The following is a 25,172-nucleotide window of genomic DNA, read 5'->3' as shown; positions in this document are numbered from 1 at the left end:
CTTTCCTTCTTTCTTTCTTTTACTTACTTATCGTTGACTCTGTACCACCAGGTTCTGGTCCATTAAAGGACCCCAACAAGTGGCACCCCAAAACAGGAACTTGGTACACATGGCAGTTTGGACGTAGTGACCCAGGAGCCTATTGAGGCTGGCAAGTCCTAAAGACATGGGTATATCGGTGGGAAAGCCCCATCACTTTTCTACTTTACTTTATCACTTATCAAAGCTCAAAATCCCTGAGCTTTTCAGTTTCACACCAGGAAATAGAGGCTTGCCTTCAAACAGTAGTTGAATGTAACCCTTGGTTCCCTGATGAAGGCAGTCTTGATTTATAAATTTGGCACCAGGTCAAAAATGATGTTAAACAAGACACCAGACAGGGAAAAAACATTCCTACAGATTTCTGGCCTTTATGGGCTCTTATTAAAACTGTGATTCTGCCACTTGAAGGTAATCCTGGCTCTCCTGATATTCAGCAACAGGCAGAACACTTATTACATGAACATGAATTAAATGATGAAACCTTACAAAAGGCCCAGTTAGAACAACATAATATATTTACAAACCCTCCCCCAGTTGTTCCAAGCACTCCCTCTCTGCCAGCAGACACAAATCCAAAAGTTTCTCCTTTGCTAGAACCTAATGATTCTGGCAGGGACTCCTCTAGGACACTTTTGACATTAAAATTGACATCTTTCTGAATAACAGTGTATCACATACTCTTAATTGTAGAAATTTGCTACCTACTCAATCTCCTTCACAACAGACGCTTTCTGAATGGCTGGCTTCACAGTCACAAATCTCTGAAGTTGATGGTTTTTCTGCCTTTCCAGTTTTAAGAAATCCGGATGCTCAAGGGCACATAATACCTCAATATGAGGCTATTAACTTTTATCACATGCAACAAATAAAATAGGCTATAACTATGTACGGCCCACATTTACCTTTTACTAATGTACTTCTAAATTCTATAACATCTTCTATTGGAAATTTTATTCCCCATGATTGGTGAACCTTAATAAAGGCTCTCCTTAAACCAGGAGAATATCTTCAATGGATAATGTGGTTTCATGATATAGCCAGAGATCATGCTAACAGAAATGCTCCAACTGGCGCGCCCCAAAATCAAATTACTTTTGAGATGCTAACTGTTACAGGACAATTTGACACTATAGAAGCTCAAATACAGTGCCCTCCTTTGTTGCATGAACAATTAAAAACAGTAGCCCTTGAGGCTTGGGATCGAATTACTCCTCAAAGGGAGCCTACAGGTAGCTACACTAAAATATTGCAAGGACCTAATGAAACGTATTCTGATTTTTAAGCTAGATTAGAAACTGCTATTTCCCATACTATAATCAGAGAAAAAGCTAAAAGACAACTAGAGAAACTACTTGCTTATGAAAATGCAAGTCAGGAATGTCAAAAAGCTATAACTCCTATTCAGTAGACAGAGACTATTATAGATTATTTGAAGGCTTGTTGCAATCTAGGATTGAAGCTCAAAAGATGCAAATACTAGCTGAAACAATGGTTGCTGCCCTTAAAAAGGGAAATGAAGGATGTTTTACATGTGGAGATAAAAACCATGTAAAAAGGGACTGCCTTAAGAAGGCTAATAAAAAACCTGCCATAGAGGAATGCATTGGGCCAAAGATTGTAAATCTAAATTTGACATTGAAGGGAAACCTATTGAAGGAAACTTCAAACAGGGGGCCCCCCCATGTCCCCTTCAACAAAAACCAGGGGCAAATGCAACATTAAAACCTTATGTGATAGATGCACCCCTTAATTTAATAGGGAGAGACTTACTTATGCAAAGGCAGACTCAAATTTACATTCCACATTTTTCCTAGGGGTCACTGCTCGTTTAACAAACAATGCAATTATTAAAATAACTTGGAAAAATGACAATCCTATTTGGACATAACAGTGGTCCCTCGTGAAAGAGAAATTACAGGGGGCTAAAGAACTTATAGATACACAACTAGAATTAAAACATATTGAGGAATCTTGTTCTCCTTGGAACTCTCCTGTTTTTGTTATAAAAAAGAAATCTAACAAATGGCGTCTCCTTACAGACCTTAGAAAAGTTAATGCATCTATGAAACCTATGGGTGCATTACAACCAGAAATCCCATCACCTACCACCATTCCTCAAAATGGGCACATTATTATTATTGATTTACAAGATTGCGTCTTTAATATACCTCTACACCTTTTAGACCGAGAGAGATTCGCTTTCTCTCTCCCTTATCCTAATCATATCGGACCTCATAAACGGTACCAGTGGACTGTACTGCCACAAGGGATGATGAATTCGCCCACCATGTATCAGGACTACGTAGCTAATGCCCTTGAGCCTGTGAGAAAACAATTTCCTAACTTTCTTGTTATTCACTATATGGATGATATATTGTTTTCACCTCCATCTGTCTTACAAACTCAACACATGTTTGACGTAGCTCAATTATGCTTAAAAATCTCTGGATTAATCATTGCCCCTGAAAAAATTCAAACCTCTACACCTTACCATTACTTGGGGTTTGTTGTTAATCAACAACGTATTACTCCCCAAATAACTCAAATCCGGAAAAGCTGGTTTTAGAAAAGGCAGAGGAACCAGAGATCAAATTGCCAACATCCGATGGATCATTGAAAAAGCAAGAGAGTACTAGAAAAACATCTATTTCTGCTTCATTGACTATGCCAAAGCCTTTGACTGTGTGGATCACAATAAACTGTGGAAAATTCTGAAAGAGATGGGAATACCAGACCACCTGAACTGCCTCTTGAAAAACCTGTATGCAGGTCAGGAAGCAATAGTTAGAACTGGACGTGGAACAACAGACTGGTTCCAAATAGGAAAAGGAGTACGTCAAGGCTGAATATTGTCACCTTGCTTAGTTACCTTATATGCAGAGTATATCATGAGAAACGCTGGGCTGGAGGAAGCACAAGCTGGAATCAAGATTGCCAGGAGAAATATCAATAACCTCAGATATGCAGGTGACACCACCCTTATAGCAGAAAGTGAAGAAGAACTAAAGAGCCCCTTGATGAAAGTGAAAGAGGAGAGTGAAAAAGTTGGCTTAAAGCTCAACATTCAGAAAACTAAGATCATGGCATCCGGTCCCATCACTTCATGGCAGATAGATGGGAAAACAGTGGACACTGTGGCTGACTTTATTTTTCTGGGGTCCAAAATCACTGCAGATGGTGACTGCAGCCATGAAATTAAAAAACGCCTACTCCTTGGAAGGAAAGTTATGACCAACATAGATAGCATATTAAAAAGCAGAGACATTACTTTGCCAACAAAGATCCCTCTAGTCAAGGCTATGGTTTTTCCAGTGGTCATGTATGGATGTGAGAGTTGGACTCTAAAGAAAGCTGAGCGCTGAAGAATTGATGCTTTTAAACTGTGGTGTTGGAGAAGACTCTTGAACATCCCTTGGACTGCAAGGAGATCCAACCAGTCCATCCTAAAGGAGATCAGTCCTGGGTGTTCATTGGAAGGACTGATGTTGAAGCTGAAACTCCTGTACTTTGGCCCCCTGATGCGAAGGATTGACTCATTGGAAAGGACCCTGATGGTGGGAAAGATTGAGGGCAGGAGGAGAAGGGGACGACAGAGGATGAGATGGCTGGATGGTATCACCGACTCGATGGACATGGGTTTGGGTGGACTTAGGGAATTAGTGATGGACAGGGAGGCCTGGTGTGCTGTGGTTCATGGAGTTGCAAAGAGTTGGACACGACTGAGTGACTGAACTGTACTGATAAATTATCAAACTGAAATGATTTTCAAAAGCTCTTAGGTGATATAAATTGGATTAGACCTTCTTTAGGCATTGCTAATTATCAACTGAATAGTCTATTTAATACTTTAAAAGGAGATCCTGATTTAAATAGCCCTCGTTCACTTTCTCAAGAGGCATGAGAAGAACTCTATTTAGTGCAAAATAAATACAAAAACAGTTTCTTACTCGCATCAGACTAGATTTACCTCTAGAATTATTTATACTCCCCTCTCTCCATTCTCCCACAGGACTTCTTGCCCAGCTAGAACACCCAATAGAATGGATCTATACCCGTTTTAGGGGAATAAAGTCACTTACACCCTACCTTGATTTAATTGCTCTAATCATTATCAATGGTAGAAATAGGACTAAAACTCTAATTGGCTTTGATCCTCATAAAATTGTAATACCAATCAATACATCTCAATTTGAGAATGTGTTACAAACTTCTACCAATTTCCAAATAGCTTTTCTGGAATATTTTGGAGAAATTTCATTTCACTATCCTTCTGGTAAGCTGTGGAATTTCTTCAAAAATACTGAATTTATTATTTCCCGCGTTATCAGCTCACAGTCTATACCACAAGCTGAGGTCTTTTATCACAAGTCATTAATCCTCGAGGTTTGCAACCTAATGAACTATGGAAAACGGATGTGACTCATTGCCCTGAACTTTCTCCCTCTTCTTTCTTACATGTCTGTATGGATACCAATTCTTCTTTTATTTGGGCCACACCTCTTCATGGTGAAGCTGCACAACACGTTGTAACTCACTTATTAGCTTGTTTTGCTGTAATGGGAACTCCTAGTTCTATTAAAACAGACAATGGCCCTGCCTATATTTTAGATGCTTTAAACAATTTTTACAATCATTTTCTATTAAACATATTACAGATATTCCTTATAATCCACAGGCAGAAGACATAGTCAAACGAGCACATCACACACTAAAATTGCAAATAAAAAAATTAAAAAAGGGGGAATACACAGGAACACTACTGTCTTCCTTATCTAAAGCAGACCTTACTAGATTCCAACATAAGATATTTTCTAAACCTATAACTATTGTTAATACAGCTTTATTTGTTTTAATTTTTTAAATTTACCACAGGGAGATATCTTAACAAGAGCAGGAAAACATTTCAAGGAATTGAAGGACACTTCTCTTCCTCTGCCCATTTGGTACCAAGATGGGTTAACGAAACAATGGAAATCTGGGAAACTAATCTTATAGGGAAAGGGGTATGCTTGTATCTCCTCAGATGGATCCAACAAACTCACATGGCTTCCTCCTTGAAAAATTAAACCCAAGAGGGCCCCCAGCCTTCAAAACAGAGACAAAACAACAAAAACCGCAGGAGGAAGAAATTCCAATACGGGCCATGGCGGTTCTAAAGATCTCGATGGCATCAACCTTATGATCTCCCCACTTGGGGACAAATAAAAACCCTTACTAATCGAGCTGAAAATTTGGTCTTTTACTATAGGTGGTAGAATGGATGGAGAGAGGACCAACTGTTTCTACTAATGACTTTATACATATGCCTTCTCCCTGGAACATTAAAGGGCCCTCACACCCTGAAGAAGTAGGGAAAGTAATTAATATTTCTTTAGGTTATGAAGTCCTTCCTTTGTGCTGGGCCCAGCAGAATCATGCATAAACATTAGCTGACAAACTTGGACTTTCACCCTGACTCCCAAAAAGGACCATCCGACATTGCTTGGATTGTTTACAGCCCTTTCTTTGTCTGTGAACCATGTTAATACTATGGAAACTTAGGGAAAGTGTTAGGGAAAGAACTCATTATCATGACAAAGGACTTCTTGAGTGGCTTGACAGAGAAATCTCCCCACTTTGCCCTCGAATTGTCCTTGATAAACAGATTGGGCCTGAACTGTGGGACAGCTGGAAACTTGCTGCAAGTACCGAAGAACTTGAGACTTGGACCGGGCATTTCACAGGGACCAGTCGTGGTTTTAGTAACTATTTCTTCTGCTATAATCAATTCTATTTTCTACAGGCCTGTGTCCCACTTCCTTTCATTATAGCCATAGGAAACTTAGAATTTAATAAGACTTTATGTTCTGTAACTTGTGCTAATTGCAAACTATATACTTGTCTTACTCAATTTTGTGTTACTCCCGTTCAAATTAATCATAGCGCCTACAACGGGGAACAAATCAAATTTCATTTATAAAACATACATGATAATGCCTCTCAGAATGTACAATTACTGCAAAAAGAAATCTTTGGTACCTTTTCTAAAAGTCTGCCTTCTTCCACTATTTAGAAACTTTAGCTGAGCAACTAGCTGATCAATTATCTGGGCTAGACCCACGAGGTTGGTTTCAAAATATTATTCACATCATCGGGTCTGGAACTGTAACTCTGGTGGTTGTCTTGGTTGTTTACCAATGCCTTTCTATAAGATTGGTTAATACTAAACAAACTCAAATGGTCAGGACCTTTTTTACAAATATAATAAAATAGGGGAAATCGTTAAGGAGCATTTAAGAGGAGGCTTCCTGTGTGCTGTTTTCTGTCTCGCATAAATCCTCTGTTCCTTATTAGCACCTGAATGCAGGTGCAAGAGTTGCTAACAAGCTGCTCCCAGGACTGAGAAATGCAGGCATTTCCTCCGTTAGCTTTTCCATATGGTGAAAAGTACCTATTTACGGACCCTCTTCCTTTCTGATATGGAAAGTGATTATTTACAACCCTCTCTCTTTGAGCCTTATGTTTCCTTGGTGATTTGTAAGATTTTTGATCCCTATCTTTGCTGAAAAAGCTATCTTGTAAGACAGTATATGTATATATACTGTACATATATATATATGTGTGTGTATGTATATGTATATATACTGCATATATATATATACCCACAATATGTTGAATAAACGTCCTTGTTCCATCAGAGCATAGGTCCCTGTGCCTTTCTTCATCTCTTTCTCTCTCTCCTTCAGGCTAGTTCTCTGGAGTGTGGGGACCGGCTGTGCCTACTTACTTACCCGGGCATTCAAGACCTCTTCGAGAGGGTGCCCTGAGCCTACGTAGGTGGTGCTAACTCTTTGTCTTAGAGTTATATTGGTGTTCTGCATAAACCAGAGAATATCAGCCTCTTTCCTTCTTTCTTTCTTTTACTTACTTATCGTTGACTCTGTACCACCAGGTTCCGGTCCATTAAAGGACGCCAACAACATCCAATAAATAACAAAACTTAGATCTGAACATGAGATATATGGCTCCTCCTAGATTTGTACTCCAATACTTACAATATATTGCAAAGTGGTTATGTGAACAATTAGGAAAGGTGATTCTCACCACCAAAGTACTTTGTGCATTTATTAATGAATAATGAAGTGAAAGTGTTAGCTGCTCAGTTTTGTTCAACTCTTTGTGACCTAATGGACTGCAGCCCACCAGGCTCCTCTGTCCATGGGTTTTTCCCAAGCAAGAATACTGTAGTGGGTTGCCATTTCCTTTTCCAGGGGATCTTCCAAACCCAGGGATCAAACCCAGGTCTCCCACATGGCAGGCAGATTCTTTACCATCTGAGCCACCAGGGAAGTCCAATAAAAATAGTAAGTGTATTAATTCATATGATTAAAAATCTTGGTACTAACAATGCACCCCAAAGTTAACAATATATTATAATGTCTCTTTAAGTAAAGTTCACAACAACAGAAAAATATAAACAGCTTTGTTTTATCAGAACAATCTGGAACCCTATTCTTCTGGTTAAGGAAAGTTCAAAAGGTAACACAATTATTCACTCATTCTAGTGAAGTTTGGCCTCAACCACAAAATATGCTTACACTTTCACACTCTTCAGTGTCACCTCTAAGGTGCCTCTGAAAAATGACTACAGCAGTGGTCTTCTGAAAGACAGTGGTACCTATTAGAAGTTCAGCTTATATGTCTTTTCTACTTGTATACAAATGGAGGATTTTGTCACATTGGCCTCTGTTAGAACATTTTATTCCTATTACTTTGTTTAAAAATTAGTACAAAGTGGAAAACTAAAAAATAAAAAAGATAAATAATGATACAAATTAGTATAAGTGTTGAAAGTGCTGAGCCTTGACTCCATTCAACACTTATTTTACTAAAGCTGATTTACCGTATATTCAAGTACAAGGAAACAAAAGCTTCTTTGCCTGAATCCAAAAATGTCTTGGGTGACAGATGCTTAGGCATTTAAAAGGAAAGCTCATAGCAGTGAATTGCCATATCCAGTTATGTAATGAATAGCACTCTCAGTTTTTCCTATTGGAAACTGACATGAACTGAGGAAAATGACATCTCTTTTGAGATCTCTGAATTGTGCCTGTTATGCAACATATTAAAAAAAAATTTTTCTAATAGTTATGCTTTCTAACTAGAAATATAAGGGTATTACCTCCTAATCTCCCTTCAGAGTAGAGCCATTTAACCTACTCACTGATGCAGAACGCTTGATCCTTATGAGTTTCTTAGAGAAGACTTTTGAATTGCTCAGAATCTTACACAGGGGTTGATGTCCATGTCATACAATGTAGAACAATGGTTGGATTTGAACTATTTTAAGAGTAGCTCCTAACTGTTCATAGCTTCAGACATGGAAGGATTGAGTATAACAGTAAAAAAAAAAAAAAAAAATCTTATTCTGAGTGGCTCTGCCTACTAACTGTTCAGTTTATTACATCTATTAATATCTGCCAAAATCTACTTTCAGTTCTAAGTTTCCTAATTGTGATTTTCTTTTCCCTAATCAGGATCTAATGCTATCCTGAGGAGGCACTACTGGTTAACTCATTTTATTTCTTACTACTTTTCAGTACACTGACAAACATGCTCACTAACTAAATGGTTCGCTTATGTCCATAGCTTAGCGTTAGTCCTAATCATTGTCTTTGGAATCTATATCTAATAATGCATTAAACATCAAGTGAGCTAGAGGAATCAATGCAGTCTGAACTTCCTCACTGTGAAAGTGAAAGAGCTAGTCCAACGAGATCAGTCAAACTATCCAGAGGTGCACAATGTTTTATATTTGCTTTTGTAATTCCTGTTGCTATCTAGAAAAGATTTAGGACAGCCTATAATGATATTTGAAACACAGCAAGAGAGCTTAACAAAAAGTAACTGAAAAAGAAGATAGATAAATGACATAAGAAATAAGAGAAAAGAGACAGAAATATTCCTGAAATAAAAGCAAATACTGTGAAACCATATTTTTTCTAGATATGAGACATTTATTTGCCTCTAAAATGTTAGCAACAATCACACAAATTACTCAGAAAAAAAACTATTAATGGCATTATAACCAAAATATATTTTTCCAAACACCTTCATAATGAAGAATTTGAAATAATTCTTAAAATGCATTTCTTTTAGTAGACAGTGAGTCTTATGATGTTTCTTAATACAAAACAATGATGTCTTTCAGGAACACAAATGAGTAAATACATTTGTATGAAGACTAATAAGAAAAAGTGTAATTATTCAACATTTTGCTGACTTTACTAGAGGATAATTTTATATTCTTTGATATAGGTAATCACTGTAAGTTTCAACAATTTTCCATAATTGTCTTTCATCTGAACATTTTACACTTTTCAGTAGCATTATATTAAAATGTATATTTCCTGATAAATACACTGAATCTGTTTTGCAATTAGTCATTTTTTCTATTATGATAGATTATAAATTTCTTTCTTCCTACCTTTTGCCACGTCACTGATTATGCAATTGATCTGAAGCCCAAACAAACTTTTAAACCCATGAGTGAAATGTGTATAGTTTTAAGCTCCTAAGATAAGGCAGCTGCTTGCTCTTTGGTGTTATCAAAGAAATGCCTAACAGAGTTATCAGATACAGAAACTTATGTTCAATTATATAGATTACCAAGGGTAAGACTGACACACTTTTTAATGTAAATCCACATATCAAAGTTTAATAAAAGGCCGTCTATATTTGGTTCAGAGGTGAGGGAAAACAGGTATCTGGCCATCCAGATTTGGTTTGAGCAAAGGGAAAACACAGAAATGACTAGTTTTGCAATGACTCCTAGTTATTCATAACTACATTTCATTGTACAATGTTGTTCTCCAGACCACAATTAAATATAATCAGAGGAACTAAGATGGGCCTCTCTTGGACTAGCTATTTTAGAACAACCTCTCTCATCTGGGAATAGTGATAGGCAGCTCCCAATTATCATAACTCTGAATTTTCACCCCAGCTGATTTTCAGGAATATATATTTGACCTAGACTGGGCCAAAATTTTAAATTTGGAAGAAAAATCCAGGGAACTAGCAGTAGACGATATCACATATGATTGGTTGGCAAACCTTTCTTTTATTTCAATTCATCAAGACTCTCATCATCTTTTATAAAGCTCTGGATCCTCTACCCTTTACTATTTTTCAAATCCAGTTGGGGAAGATACTAATACATTCTTGCAAAATAATATAGCAGGTTTTGTTAAAAAGATATTTTTTTCTGACAAGTGCAACTGGGATTAGTTCCTTACAGATCAGTTCTTACACTGAATGTGGTCTGAGTGACTAGGCTCTCATTTATATCACTTATAAGCCATATTGCTTTTTATACTGCAAAACTCCAGCATATCCAGGGAAATTAATCCTCATTAATAAAATATTCTAAATTTCATTTTTATATACTATCATTTAAAAGGGAAACATAATACAAAAACTGTCACATATATCTCTGTTATTAATACCAAGGAATCAAACCCAGGTTGGTTATTTCAATATTATTTGGCCACAATAAACAACAAATTTTTAATTTTCATTTTTCCGTTGCAGAGTGTTGCTGTTCCTCATACTGACACTGTACATACACTTGGGCAGTTAAACTATCACCAGTCTTCTATTTGGCTCCAGGTAAAGGAATTAACAGCTTGTAGGGAAGCTAATTAGATCCAATTATTATTCAACTGACCTAATTTGACATTTGATGTCTGGGAAGAAGTCATCTGAATAAACTGAATAGAGATTTAGCTACTATATATATGTGAGTTCCATAGATAATTTATTCCTAATGAAACTCATTTGGAGAAGAGGAATGTACTGATTGAGACAAAAGAATAAAAAAAAAAAAAGAGGGAGATGATCTAATTCAAAACTCTTAAAATAATATGATAGTGTAACATAACTTGTATTCATTCATTCTTCTACTCATTTATGTATTTTTTCAAAGCAAACTCTTTCTGTGAGTAAAACAAAAGCCCTTAATTTTATTTTTAAAAGTCTGAGCCTCAATTTGCTTATTTGATAAGGTGATTAGATGAACTGATCAATAAATCTTTTCTTCCATGGCATTTTTTTGTGCCCAATATATCATTTATTTAAAATGATAACTAGATGTAAGACACTCTTTGTTTTGTAGTTTCCAGTTGCTAAGTAAAATCTATACCATTTACATAGATGATTTCTGGGGAATGGCAACAGCAAGATGTTTTAATATCTGCTAAGTGCAGGACATAGTGCATTAGGCAACATAAAATAATCTATGAGATATAACTTCCAAGTGGGTAGCCTGAGCATGAGGAAGCCCCCACACTGGCATAATCATAATGGGAGATTTGTCAGGAGAAAGTTGGTGGGCAGAAGGAAAAGGATCCAGAAATATTTGTTCCTACTTATTGAATCATTCTTATCAGTTGGTAGGAAAACATATACTCTGACCAAGAAAACTTTATCAAGTTGTGCTGAGAAATGACTGATGTGAAAATGAATTAAAATATGGAAAATATTAATACATAAAACCTGAAATTTCTATACTTTGGCCTTGATGCGAAGAACTGACTCATTTAAAAAGACCCTGATGCTGGGAAAGTTTGTAAGTGGGAGGAGAAGGAGACGACAGAGGATGAGATGGTTGGATGGCATCACCAACTCAATGGACATGAGTTAGAGCAAACTCCAAGAGCTGGTGATGGACAGGGAGACCTTGCATGCTGCAGTCCATGGGGACGCAAAGAGTTAGACACGACTGAGCGACTGAGCTGAACTGAACTGAACTCAAAGGATCTATTACATGGTAGGATGATAAAAGGGAATGAGTAGGAGATAGAGAGCAAAATTATAAGTATCCACTCAGATCTCTGAACGAGTCAGCAAGCATCACTAAAAAAGGAGAAAAGAAACAATTCTCCTTATACCTTTTCTTAGCTCTTGATGAGAGTTAGCCAGCTATACATCCTGTAGGAAAGGAACAGCTTCTAATCTATGCACACAAAGCTACTTAACTAGTGGGTACAGTCCTCAGTGGTAGGTCAGAAGGGGCATGCAGTGGAAGTAGAGCATGTCTTATACCTTGAAGAATTTTGACGTCTTATAAAGACATCTGACTCTATCCTCTCAATTGTATCTTTGAATTTGACACTTTATACACACTCTTAATGGAGGAGGGCATGGAAACCCACTCCAAATATTCTTGCCTGGAGAATTCCATGGACAGAGTAAGCCCGGTGGGCTACAGTCCATAGGGTCACAAAGAATCTGACAAGACTAAAGAGACTGAGCATGCACACACACAAACACTCTTAAAGAGTCAGTAAACTTGTAACCCATTACATCATCGATCATATATCTAATTTAGGATGACTTAAAAGTTCTAAGATTAGGTATTAAGAGAAGATAAGAAAGACAGCATTAAATAACACAGACAATTATAAGGGAGTAACATTTAGGGGACAAATAGAAATTAGAGAAGAGAGTATGAGGAATTACCACAGTTTATTAGCCAATAACAATATTCCTGATGAGCTTAGATGTTACTGGATCCATTTCTTTGCATTAAGGAAATCATGAGTATACTCCCTTGTTTTCTTTCTTTTTTTTTTTTTTTTTTAACCCAACTTCTTCAAACAGATCACAAAAAGCTAGGTGGGACAAAATCAGGACTGCTATATTTTTTTCCCTAACATTACTAAACTAATAACAGTGTTTGAACTTATGTGAATTAATCCTGGGTCTATGCCTGAAATGCTATGAAGCATTTAGTAGTATACAAATATGTAACATTTAAAGCAAGAATTCTATGAGCCCCTTTTAAACATGAAGACACTGTGGCACAAAGAAGTTAAACATTTCACAAGGACATAGGTGCTATAATAAGTCTTTTTTGGGCATACACTGCATGTTTGCTATTCTGTCTCACTGAAAAGACAAAATAAACATGGAATCAGAATATGAAAACAAAAAGTTATCCAATAGTAAATAAGTACATTTCAAAAATTTTAGAAAGAGAATATATTTTTGACAAAACAATCAATTGAAAATTATATGTAATTTGAGAGCCTCTTAACATAATACATTCATTTTCCTTCATACAACAGCAGATTTCTTCCTGTCTTTATATTATATGGATGGAAAATTTCAGCAACCTAATTTTGGCTCTGAGTCACTCTCAGAAAACTGACCAGCAGTTTCCTTGATATGATCAACTCAGCAGGCCAGCACAGATGCTTCATCACCTCCTGTCACTGAGTGCATTACTGTCGTCTGCTCCCAGATCCAATTACGTGAATGATGCTTGGCCAAACAACACCCTGCCTTTCTTGTCTCTGGTGTCTCCTTTTTGAAGTGTATACAATATCACTTTGCCTCCTGGTGCTGGAAGTGGCCTCCTGGATAATTTGATAAAGAGAACAGAAAAAATAATGTGACCCAACCCAATGCTGGCAACTGCCTCAGTGTTAATAATATATATATTTTTAACATATGTAACCCTATCTCTTAATAAATAAGACACAAGATTTTTTCCTTAGCAACTGAGACCCTAATGCATTGGGTTAATATTTCTAACAGAATCAGCAGCACAGCATATGTATCTTCATTCTTCAGACAAGACTCATCACACAAGCTTTATTGTGAATGTATTTATTCCCTTTCTAACCTCAACACATTATCCTACCACCAAGACAGAATTAGAGGTTTCCTCTGGTATAACTTCAGTTTCAATTTTTAAGTTATAACTTTGTTTTTTTATTTGTACAAAGTAAGTGTCACCATTAACAGAAAAGCTTCAGGATTAAAAAAAAAATACATAGTATTTTTTTTTTTAATTTGGTTAGAATGTATGTAAACCATATGTCACCAACTAAAGCAATATTTCTATTTTCATAATAAAAGAATAAAATAACTCAATAGTTAAAGAAATCTAGAAATGCATGATGGGTGATATTCACTGTTGATAGTTCTTAAATATACACTTTACTTTTCAGATTCTTCACTGCAGAAATAAAACACAATCATGACAGTGGCAGAAGTAACTTAGGCTATGATTGTCAGTCCGATTTTCTTAACTGATATTCATCTCTCAACTATCTATCTTCGTTTTTACACTCAAGGTAGCTCAAAAAAAAAAAATTCAAGAACTATGAAACCTAGGTAAATACTTGGAGATCTAATATATGCTTCAATACTTGGTCATTTAGTATATGTAGAGTAATGGTAGTGGCTTTGAAAGGAGACATTTTTTAGTTGATGAAGGATCACCAATATCTGCTCAATTAGTGAGTTCATACAAGTTCTGTATCCTTTGGGGAGGAAAAACTATATCCAGGGATATTATACAAGCAAATTAGTCAAAGCAGAAATTAGAGCCCTTCTAGTGATCCTGAGCACTTCTAGCTGGTATATCACTGAAAGCCAGCTAACTGAGCTCACTGCAACACTTTGAAAGATTAATTTAGGAAAATATCTTCTCAAATATTAGACTCTTAGTTCCTAAATTGTCGGATTATTTGTTATCATTTCCTTAAGACAACACAACAATGGACAGAAGTATGTCTAATCAGAAATAAGTTGAGAGCATGATTCAGATATATAGACTATTATCAACAGAAGCCTGGGGAGTGGGATAAACAGTATGCCCAAAGTGTTACCATGCCTCTAACATAAAAAGCATCCAGAGCTGTTGTAAAAAATGAAAAAAGAAAATAAAATGGTAGTATCAGGCAATTGTGGGCTTCCCAGGTGATGCAATGTTAAAGAATTTGCATGCTAATGCAGGAGACACAAGAGACATAGGTTCAATCCCTGGATTGGGAAGATCCCCTGGAGGGGGAAATGGCAACCCACTCCAGTGTTCTTGTCTGGAAAATTCTATGGACAGAGGAGCCTGGCAAGCTACAGTCTATGGAGTTACAATGAGCAGGACATGACTGAGTGCCTGAGTGCGTTCATATACACATCAGGCAATCATAACAGCCATTTTTAGATTTTTAAATTCAACTTGATACATTCCTTGGTAGGGAAGATCCACTGGAGAAGGGATGATCCACTGGAGAAGGGATACTCCAGTATTCTTGGGCTTCCCTTGTGACTCAGCTGGTAAAGAATCTGCCTGCAATACAGGAGACCTGGTTCGATTCCTGGGTTAAGAAGATACCCTGGAGAAAGGAAAGGCTACCCACTTCAGTATTCTGGCCTGGAGAATTCCATGGACTGTACAGTCCATGGGGTCACAAAGAGTCAGACATGACTGAGCAACTTTCACTTTTGATAGATAATGGAAATTTATAGATGAAGCCAGAAGAGATATATGAGATTAGTGATATAAGAAATAACTTCTACTGCCACTGAAATAGTGGAAATAAGAGAAAAAAAAAATTGTCAGGATGCAATACAATAATTATTAAATATTTAGCTTATATTGAAAGAATTATGGCGTACACTTAAACACTGAATATTAGATAAATTTTTAGCTAAGATAATAAAACAATGTAAAAACAAAAATAGGGCTGTTTAGGGACTTCCTTGTGGTCCAATGGTTAAGAATCCGACTTCTAATGCAGGGGACTTGGGTTTGATCTCTGGTAGGGGAAATAAGATCCCACATGCTGCAGTGTAACTAGCCCACAGGCTGCAACTACTTAGCCTATGCTGCAACCAGAGAGCCCTAGAGCTATGACTACAGAGCCCACATGCTCTGGAGCCTTGTGTGCTACAACAAAGAATCCACGTGCCACACCTAAGAACTGATGCAGCCAAAAACGTAAAAATAAACAAATTAGTATTTTTTCAATAGTGCTATTTACTATGGAGTTAAAGTACTAGAGTTGTAGGTGTACAAATAAAATAAGAGGCAAAATTTGATGACAGAGAATGTGGAAATCATTATGAATGCAAAGAATCCAAATTATTTTAGAAGTAGTATATCTTGAAATAATAAATACCACATTTAAGAGATACAGTACCAGTAGTGACAGAGGAATAAAGGGATGTGGATTGAATATAGGATAACTTCCTAACAGGGTTTTAATGACATATGGAATGTTGCACTTCATTTAAAATTGAATCAAATATGGACAAAAATACTAGCTTTTAAAAATGCATAGAAGGAATATTACTATTTTATCTTTCTATATTTTATTGTACATGTGTTTGAAGTATTTAATAAGAAAAATAAAGAATGTATTCTTGGTTTTAATTCTATTTCTGGCATTTACAAGCTATGTGCTTTTGGACAGGTCACATTCTCTCTCTACCTTACTTTCTTCTTATTTCTATGTTTCAATAAATCCTGAGATAATTCAGTTCAAACATAGAATGTCCTAGACTTCAGTGTCAAAATATCCATGATATATTTAAAATCAAAGCAAAAGAAGATCATCAATTATTTCCATTATTTCTTTTATAGGTGTGAAATAAAAAAGGCAATATAAAAACTTACCACCATTAATGAAAAGCTCAGGATTGAAGAGATCCCTAAGACAAAAAGAGGAAGAAAGCAAAAAATAAAATCCTGAAAACAATAATTAGCAGTCTTATCTTGAGTAAGTCACCTTCCCAATACTCTACACCTAAACATTGTGGGAAATGTCTAAAAATCTATAATAAATATACACAACTTAGTGCACTGAGCAAACACTTACGGTCCTTTATAAAGGCAATTCCTACTATATCAACAAAGAGGATAAAATTTGAGTAGCAAAAGAATGTACTATAAAGCAGAAAATGCAAAAAAAAAAAAAAAATGTAGTGGAGCCAGAAATGGGAGATGGTGGATCCTAACAGTCTATCATTGATTCCTAACTCTGTATACCACAATGAGTTGTGGAGCTCTGAAAAAAATGTATCTAGGAAATACTTCCAGAAATTCTATTTTAATCAGTCTAGAGTTAGAGCCAAAACACTAGCCTATTTTTAAAGTTTCTCAGCTCATTCTAATAGGAAAAAGACATTGAAGTCTTTAAATCTGAGGGGAGTATTGCCAACCATGGAGAAAAAAAATAGCAAGTCAAGAAGGATGAACACATAAATGTTAGAGGCTTAAATTCTCTCTAATGACTGACTAATGATAATCCCAACTGGTAAATTCTGTTCCAATCAACAAATGTAACCACTATCTATTTTTAAGGCAACTACATTAAGGCTTGTAGCAATACAATCCAGTAGAATGTCTGGCCTCAAAGACTTTATCTTCTTAGTGTATGAAAAAAAACACAAGTATTTATAATAAAGACTCATATGCTAATATATTGTCAATTCTACAACCTACTATTATTCAAAAGAAGAAGTTACAATGATATAACTGTTGTCCTTGTGAAAAACAGGGCAAACCTAGGTTAGTAAGCTGGGCTCCCAGCCCAAACATGGTTCAAAAAACATTGATACTCACTGCTGCCTTGCAATTTACATAAAATGTGAAGGGAATGAAACTAAAGTTATTTTAATTACCTCTATCGAATAATGAAGCCAGAAAGAAACATCCTTTCTTAGTTAAGGATTTTAGAAAACAGACCCTGATACAAAATTCTGGTTTACATAGAACATGACCCAAGGGAAAAAAAAAAAAACAAATAAGAGAATTGGAAAAGTGAGACAGTAAAAGGAAAAAAGGCAGTCAAGAGTGCCTTAATAAAAAGGTCACCACCTTGACCAACTGTAATTTTCATCTCTATGGAGATCCCAGAGCGGAATGGTGTAGAACACATTTCAGATTTCTTTACTTGAGGATAAATTCCTTGGATAATTAATCGACCACATCCCACCTTTATACTGACTAAGGGTTTTCCCTAGGAATGTCAAATCTTAGCACTTCAGCGATGCGCTCTCTATGCACTGAACAAGCCTCCATAGCTCAAGAGAGGGCTCCCAGGAAGAGAGCAGAGAGTGCAAAGTCTTGAGGAGGGAAGCCTTCAGTGAAGACAGGAATCTCCACTGCAGACAGAAAGGATTTGCATAGGGCTGGGAAAGGACATATGCTGTTATACAGTTAAGCAGAATGCTACTTTTACTCTCTAATAATAAAATTTAATGCAAGCATTGAATATTATAAATCATGGCAATGCAGAAATATAACTAATGAAAATCAGGAGGCAGATAAAGGAAGGAAAAATTATTTATACTAACAAAAACAACTTTCAGAGAAGTACAATATGCAACAACAAAGTCAGTAGTTGAGTAGGTGAGAGAAAATATAAGAGGCAATATAAGTGTATCCTCTTCTGGATACACTTTCTCAGTCTGGACTATCAATACTCACTTCTACAGCTGATACACCCATAAACAGAGATATAGATGCATTAGCAATATCTCATCTTATAATGGTAGTAGCCATCAGAAGAAATTAATCTTGGAAATATTAACTGTGATTTCTTCTGGGTAATTAGAGTGGGCCTAGGAATTATTAACAGACAAAATAACCCTTTACCATTTTATATAATTATTTTCTAAAATCATGCATGTGCATGAGTTAGTTGTTGATTTTCAGAGAAGAAAATCAAGAGAGATAGAGAAGTAAAAAATGTAAAGTTACATTACGTAGTAACAACATAGACTGAATTTTAATACATTCTCATGACTAATCTCAAATCTTGTTTATGTTGCATAGGTCATAATCAAATAATTTATATACAAAAATGATCAAATATTATTCTTAAATTAAATTTTATTTTACCAAATATATTTGATATCAAGTGGTAATCTTAATTTGATTCCTGAATTTTTGGTTCTTCTCTCTTGTCTGTTTATAATAATCATTTAGATTGAAAGTATTATTACTTTTTCAAGTACTTAAATAATAAGTTTTGGTTTCAAACCTTTAAGGCATCTATGATAACATAATTGAGTCACTAAACCAATTATCTGTAAGCTACTTACTTGCATGACCCTGGAACAACGAATAAAACTGAAGGCAATTTTCCAGATAATGACTTTTGATGAAAACATATGTACAATTTCCCAAAGGGCACATTTTTTGACTGTAGAATTTATACTGAAAGGAAAAAATAAAGAGTCCAGGAGCAGGGCAGTACTACTTCTAAAATTTTTACTAACATCCTCCTAAAAAATTGTACACAGTAGGATGTAAACATAGAACATTTCCTGCTTCTCTTACTCCTGCAACATTATTGTCTTTCTCTTGTGCACTATGTTCCTTAAAGAGCTATTGAGTAGCTATTTGTCCTAGATATGAAATGCCAAGTATGGTAGTAACTGGAGGCACACAGGAATATTTTGATATCAGAAGTTAACAGTAGAAATGGAGCAATTAGAAAATAGAAGATGGGAAAGCAATCTTTAATATAGTGAAATGGAATGTTATACTTCCTGTGCTGAATAGATTATTTAATAATGTCCCTCTTTTTTAATGAAAACAAGAAATATGGAATGGAAATTATCCTTACTCCCTCTCTCCTTCCGCTTGATGATACTCTTAAGTCATGAGTCATATTATTTTCATTTTAAAATTATTATATATTTAAGATAAGAATTCAGTTTTCAAAAAGTTCAGTGTTTGAGGAAAGTAGATATAAAGTAAATGCAAAAAAAAAAAAAACAACCAAAATGAAATGCAAAAGTAGCCCATTTTACCACCAACCTATCACCTGACCTCTGACCCTCAATCAAAACCCACAAATTAAAAAAATGTTTAACCTTTTCTTGTTTGGGGTTTTCTAGTGGATACTTCCCTTCATATATTATTCTTATATATTATGTATTAGCTCTCCTATTTGATGTTTAAAAATTTACTTAACTGATTCGACATCTCAAATTTCTTTTTCATCTTCCTTTCAATATTTTCAAATGAACTCAGTTTTCAGATTTTCTGTCTTTATAACTCTAAAAGATATGTTAAATCTCTATTTTAACCACATTATCCTAAACCCTGATTATCCAACATATGACAAACATCACTCTTGCCACGCTTCCCCCAGTATTCTCTGCTCCCAAATTTCATCTGCTGTCCATTAAACTAGAATGCTCTCACAGCCAAGATATTATGCACATATATATATAATCAGTTTGTATAAGCAAACCACCTATTCTTTAACTATAATTTAATTGTGAAAATCTGAAATAATGTCATAAATATGTTTAGATCACAAACAAGCAATGTGTATGAGTATAAAAAGGAAATCATTAAACTACTATGTTAAAGAGAATGTTCCAAGTATCAAAGTAAATGCATTTCTTATGCACAATTTTATAGTTGCTATAAATTAGAACACCCTTCACTGATTTCTGAATATTTTATCTTCTTTGTCAGAGATAATAGATAGGTTTTCACCCTATCATTGTAAGGATCAAATATCTTAGCTATTTAATCCCTTCCTTCTATTTTTCAATCTTTTCTTTAAGTTTTAGCAGTTCTACTCTTTATTTCTAAAATTATATTGCATAGTATCTCATTCATATCATATTTTAGCAGGCTTATATTTTGAATGACATCTTTTTTCATATTCTAGTGATATAATTTTTTAAATGGTCTTCCTTCATCTCCATTTCATTTTCATCTTGAATTGTCTTTCTGTTGATTTTCTTCAAATGTTCAGTGATACTTGGCAATCAAAGTATATTTGTAAATGGAAGTCTAAACTAGGTAGAGGACATGGGTTCGATCCCTAGTATAGCTAACAGATAAGGAGAAAACAGAATGAAACCCAACTATCCTTTTAAAACCTCTTCAAATGCATTACAAAATACAAAGTCCATTGCTTTGTTTATGTAGTCCTACAGAGTAGCCTGTAGGTAAAAAGGGTACAATGAATATAGGTATGTGTGTGTGCTAAATCGCTTCAGCTGTGTTTGTCTCTGCAACCTTATGGACTGTAACCCACCAGGCTCCTCTGTCCATGGGATTCTCTAGGCAAGAATACTGGAGTGGGTTGCCATCCCCTCCTCTAGGGGATCTTCTAGATCCAGGAATCAAACTCACGTCTCTTATCTCTCCTGCACTGGCAGGCAGGTTCTTTACCACTAGTGCCACCTGGAAAGCCCTGAGTACAGGCATAGTAAGATATAATTCCATGAATGGATATACTGAAATTAAATTCTTCAAGCATTTTAGCTCTTGGAATATTTCTTCAAACTACTGAATATTTCAGCCAGATTTTTTTTTTCTTGTTTTATACTTATTTTATTTAAACAAAATCTATTCTTTCAAGTTTTCACAGGTCTTTGGTTAATTCTTCATCTGTTTCTCTCAAGACTATTAAGGAAGTCATCAGCATACACTTGTTCGATCACTCAAACATGAAATTGTCATTGCAATCCATATATGTAAACACATAAGTGTAAGTTTTGCCAAAATTTTTATTATTCAGACCTAACTGAATATTTACTTTGCAGATCTACATTCCATTGTATTGAAGTAAGACTCTGTTTCTCCACTGGATATGACAGAGGAAGTACTAATTCTGTAGGCAGACTTCTATGCATGGGTAAAATAGCCTTCTAACCTATGAAGATAGAGAAGTGAAGAAGCACCTGGCTACTAGATGATATGATGAAGGCACTGCTGAAGCAACCAGCCTTAGATGGTAGGTTCTACTTTACCTTTCCTTTTTACACGTTCGTGGGGTTCTCAAGGCAAGAATACTGAAGTGGTTCTATGAAGACCTACAAGACCATCTAGAACTAACACCCAAAAGGATGTCCTTTTCATTATAGGGGATGGAATGCAAAAGTAGGAAGTCAAGAGATACCTGAAGTAACAGGCAAATTTGGCCTGTCCGTGGGATTCTCCAAGCAAGAATACTGGAGTGGGTTGTCATTTTCTTCTCTAGGGAATCTTCCCAACCCAGGGATCAAATCCAAATCTCCTGCATTGGCAGTCAAGTTCTTTACCTCTGAGCCACCAAGAAAGCCCATTCTTAGCCAAGATCTTCCTTTATTTTTCTTCCAATTTTGTAGGATTTATTTTGATTGCAATTTAGAGCATTGTAACTAACACTGTAATTCTAGTGAAACTTTGCTTATCGAAATTCATATTTGGGCCTTACTTTCTTCTGCTACAAGCTATGCTTTTCTTCAGAGGGAAACCAAGTGCAATGCCATTCACAATAATGTGAGAATTGGGATCATCAATCAATCCAAATATTAGTTCTCTCCATAGCTGATAATCTAGTGAAGACTCATTTAATGAGTGTATAACAAGTATTACGGGAAAAGGAAATTTATGTTTGTTAATTGCATACAATCTGCATATCACCTGATACCTGGGGCCTTAACATAGTTTTAAAAGAATTAATGCCCTCTTCAAAGATTCTTGTTTCCAAAATTACCAGAAATTTTAAATGGAAAACTGTCAAACTCAGGATCTGAAAGTTTTGAATTAGTCCTCCAAGCAAGACTCAATGTCTCCCCAAATTTGTTGTATGGAATCTGTTCCAGTTTTAAGTAATTTTCTTAGAAAATGGTATTGATAATGTACTCTAGAAGTCATTTACTTAGCCTTGACTCTGTAACATGTTTATATATATATAGCTTAATATAGCTAAAATATAATAATGTGAAACAACACATTATCCCCCCATGCTGGGTAAATGGCTGAAAAGAAAACCATGCAATCAGTCTACCTAGATATTTTATCCATCAGTTCTTTTCAGAAAGGCAACAGCAAAACACACACCATGAATCTGTTTACAGAAACCTCTTATTGAAGTGCAGCTTTCAATATTACAATATTTACACTGTGGCAAAACTATTTCTTGGTGTTAGTGTACAACTTAGTTTAGTTCTGTATTCAATTCCTTCTCCTCTCTTTAGGAAATACATATGATCTCCTATAGCAATGAAACAAATAATAAATATAGATATGTTTTCTTTCATGATACACCCTTCAAGAAATCTACTTTAAACAAAAAAGACACAAAGATGAAAATGAATTGGATAGAAAAAGATACATCATTCTAGCACTAATAAAAAGAGTATAAGAATAACTGTTTAAATTTCAGAGAGAGGATATTTCAAAACAAGGAATGTCACGAGGAATAAAGAGAAAGGGGCTTTACATAGTGATAAGGGGATTAATTCTCCAAGAAGACATAACAATCTTTAACATGTACGCATTCTAAAAGTTGTTGCTTAGTCACTAAGTCATGTCCTTTGTGATTCCATGGATTGTAGCCCTCCAGGCTCCTCTGTCCACAGGACTTCTCAGGCAAGAATACTGGAGTGGGCTGTCATTTCCCTCTCCAGGGGATCTTCCTTACCCAGAGATCGAACTTGCATCTCTTGCATTGGCAGGCAGATTCTTTACCACTGAGCCACCATGGAAGCCCTATGCATCTAAATGCTGAATGTCAAAATAGGTGCAAAAGCTGAAAAAACTGCATGGAGAAATATATCAACACACCATCACAGTTGAAGACTTCAAATTCCTTCTATCCGAAACGGATAAATCCCCAAAGCAGAAAACCAGTAAGTGTGTAGCTGAGCTCAATAACACAATTAAGCAACTGGATATAATTGACATCTATAGAGTACTTCAAGAAACAATAGCAAAACATACATTCTTCTTGAGTTCACATGGAACATTCACCAAGATAGACCACATTCTGGACTATAAAACAAACCTGAACAAATTTAAAAGAAAGGGAATCAGGACTTCCTTGGTGTCTGGTGGTAAGGAATCTGCCTATAAATGCAGAGGACATGGATTTGATCCCTGGTTCAAGAAGATCCCACAAGCTGTGGAGCAACTAAGCCCATGCACCACAATACTGAGCCAGCACTCTAGAGACCATGAGCCTCAACTACTGAACCCACTCAATGCAACTATTAAGCTCACATGCCTAGAACCCATGCTCGGCAACAAGAGAGGCACCACAATAAGAAGCCCTTGTACTACACAAAGAGTAGCCCCCATTCGCTGCAACTAGGGGTAGCCCGTGTGCAGTAATGAAGACACAGCACAGTCAAAAATAAAATCTTAAAATAAATAAATAAAATAATAGAAATCATACAGTATCTTCTCTCAGTCTATGATGGAATTATATGAGAAATCGAAAACATGACAATAACTACAAAATCCCCAAGTACTTGGATATTAAATAATACCCTTCTAAATAATACATGCCAAAAAAGAAATATCAAGAGAAATTTTAAAATATTTTGGACTAAATGAAAATGAAAACACATATTTTCAAAGCTTGTGAGATGCAGTAAAAGCAGTGCTTAAATTAAAAAATTTTATAGTATTTGGATGAATATTTAGGAAAGAAGAAGCACCTGAAATCAATCATCTAAGCTATTATTTTAGAAGACTAAAAAAATTAAAGCTAAGCCATGTATAAAATGAAATAATAAAAATTAGAAGAGAAATCAATACAATTTTAAAACAGAAAATTAAAAGAGAAAATAATAAAACAAAAAGCTGATTCTTTTAAAAGATTGATAAAATCAGTAATCTCTAATATAGCTAAGAAAAAACAAGACAAAAATTACTATAATCAGAAATGAAAAGGGAGTATCACTGCAGATTTTATAGATATTAAAATACAATCAAAGAATATTATGCACAATTCTATGCCCCAAAATTTGATAACACAGATGAAATGGACCAATTCCTTGAAAGACACAATCTGTCAAAACACACAAAAAAGAAATACACAATTGAATTGACCTATATCTATTAAGGAAATTGAATCAATGATTAACAAACCTTTGAAATAGAAAGCACCAGTTCCAAATGAGTTCACTAGTGAATTCTATTAAACATTTAATGGAGAAATCATACCAGTTCTCTATAATCTCTGTCAGAAGATAGAAGCATAGGAAATACTTCCTAACTAATTGTATTGACCAGCATTTCCTAATACTAAAATTGGACAAAGACATTATAAGAAAACTACAGACCAAGCTGTAATTTAATAAAATAATGTAGAATAAAAACAAGAGATGAGCATAAAGTCAGTTGATAATTCTCTCTGGTGCAGAACAAGGTAATCATCTGTTACTATTAAGAAACTCAGAAAGCATATATCCTGCAACTGGACTTTATTCAATCTTCAAAAATACAAATTATGCAAATATATGTTAGCACCATTCTTAGATAAAGGGCAAAAGGTAGCGATGCATGAAAAGGAAGTCTTTACCTTCACTGGGCTCATATTCTATTAGAG

General features: G+C 35.4%; 1 long non-coding RNA gene across 1 annotated transcript; it reads right to left on the bottom strand.

Annotated features, from left to right (window-relative positions):
- Positions 1 to 13,050: 13,050 nt before the first annotated feature.
- Positions 13,051 to 21,880, bottom strand: LOC145526720 (uncharacterized). Its single transcript, XR_014069121.1, has 3 exons — positions 18,925 to 21,880; positions 16,493 to 16,527; positions 13,051 to 13,442 (listed from the first exon to the last, which is right to left on the bottom strand). It is a non-coding gene; the product is annotated as an uncharacterized LOC145526720 (long non-coding RNA).
- Positions 21,881 to 25,172: the final 3,292 nt, after the last annotated feature.

The sequence above is a fragment of the Giraffa tippelskirchi genome, chromosome 2 (genome assembly GCF_054371585.1).
Source record: "Giraffa tippelskirchi isolate mGirTip1 chromosome 2, T2T-mGirTip1v1.2.pri, whole genome shotgun sequence".
Classification (NCBI taxonomy): domain Eukaryota; kingdom Metazoa; phylum Chordata; class Mammalia; order Artiodactyla; family Giraffidae; genus Giraffa; species Giraffa tippelskirchi.
Note: the sequence above shows the minus strand (reverse complement) of the source record. Positions and strands in the feature narration are given on the sequence as shown.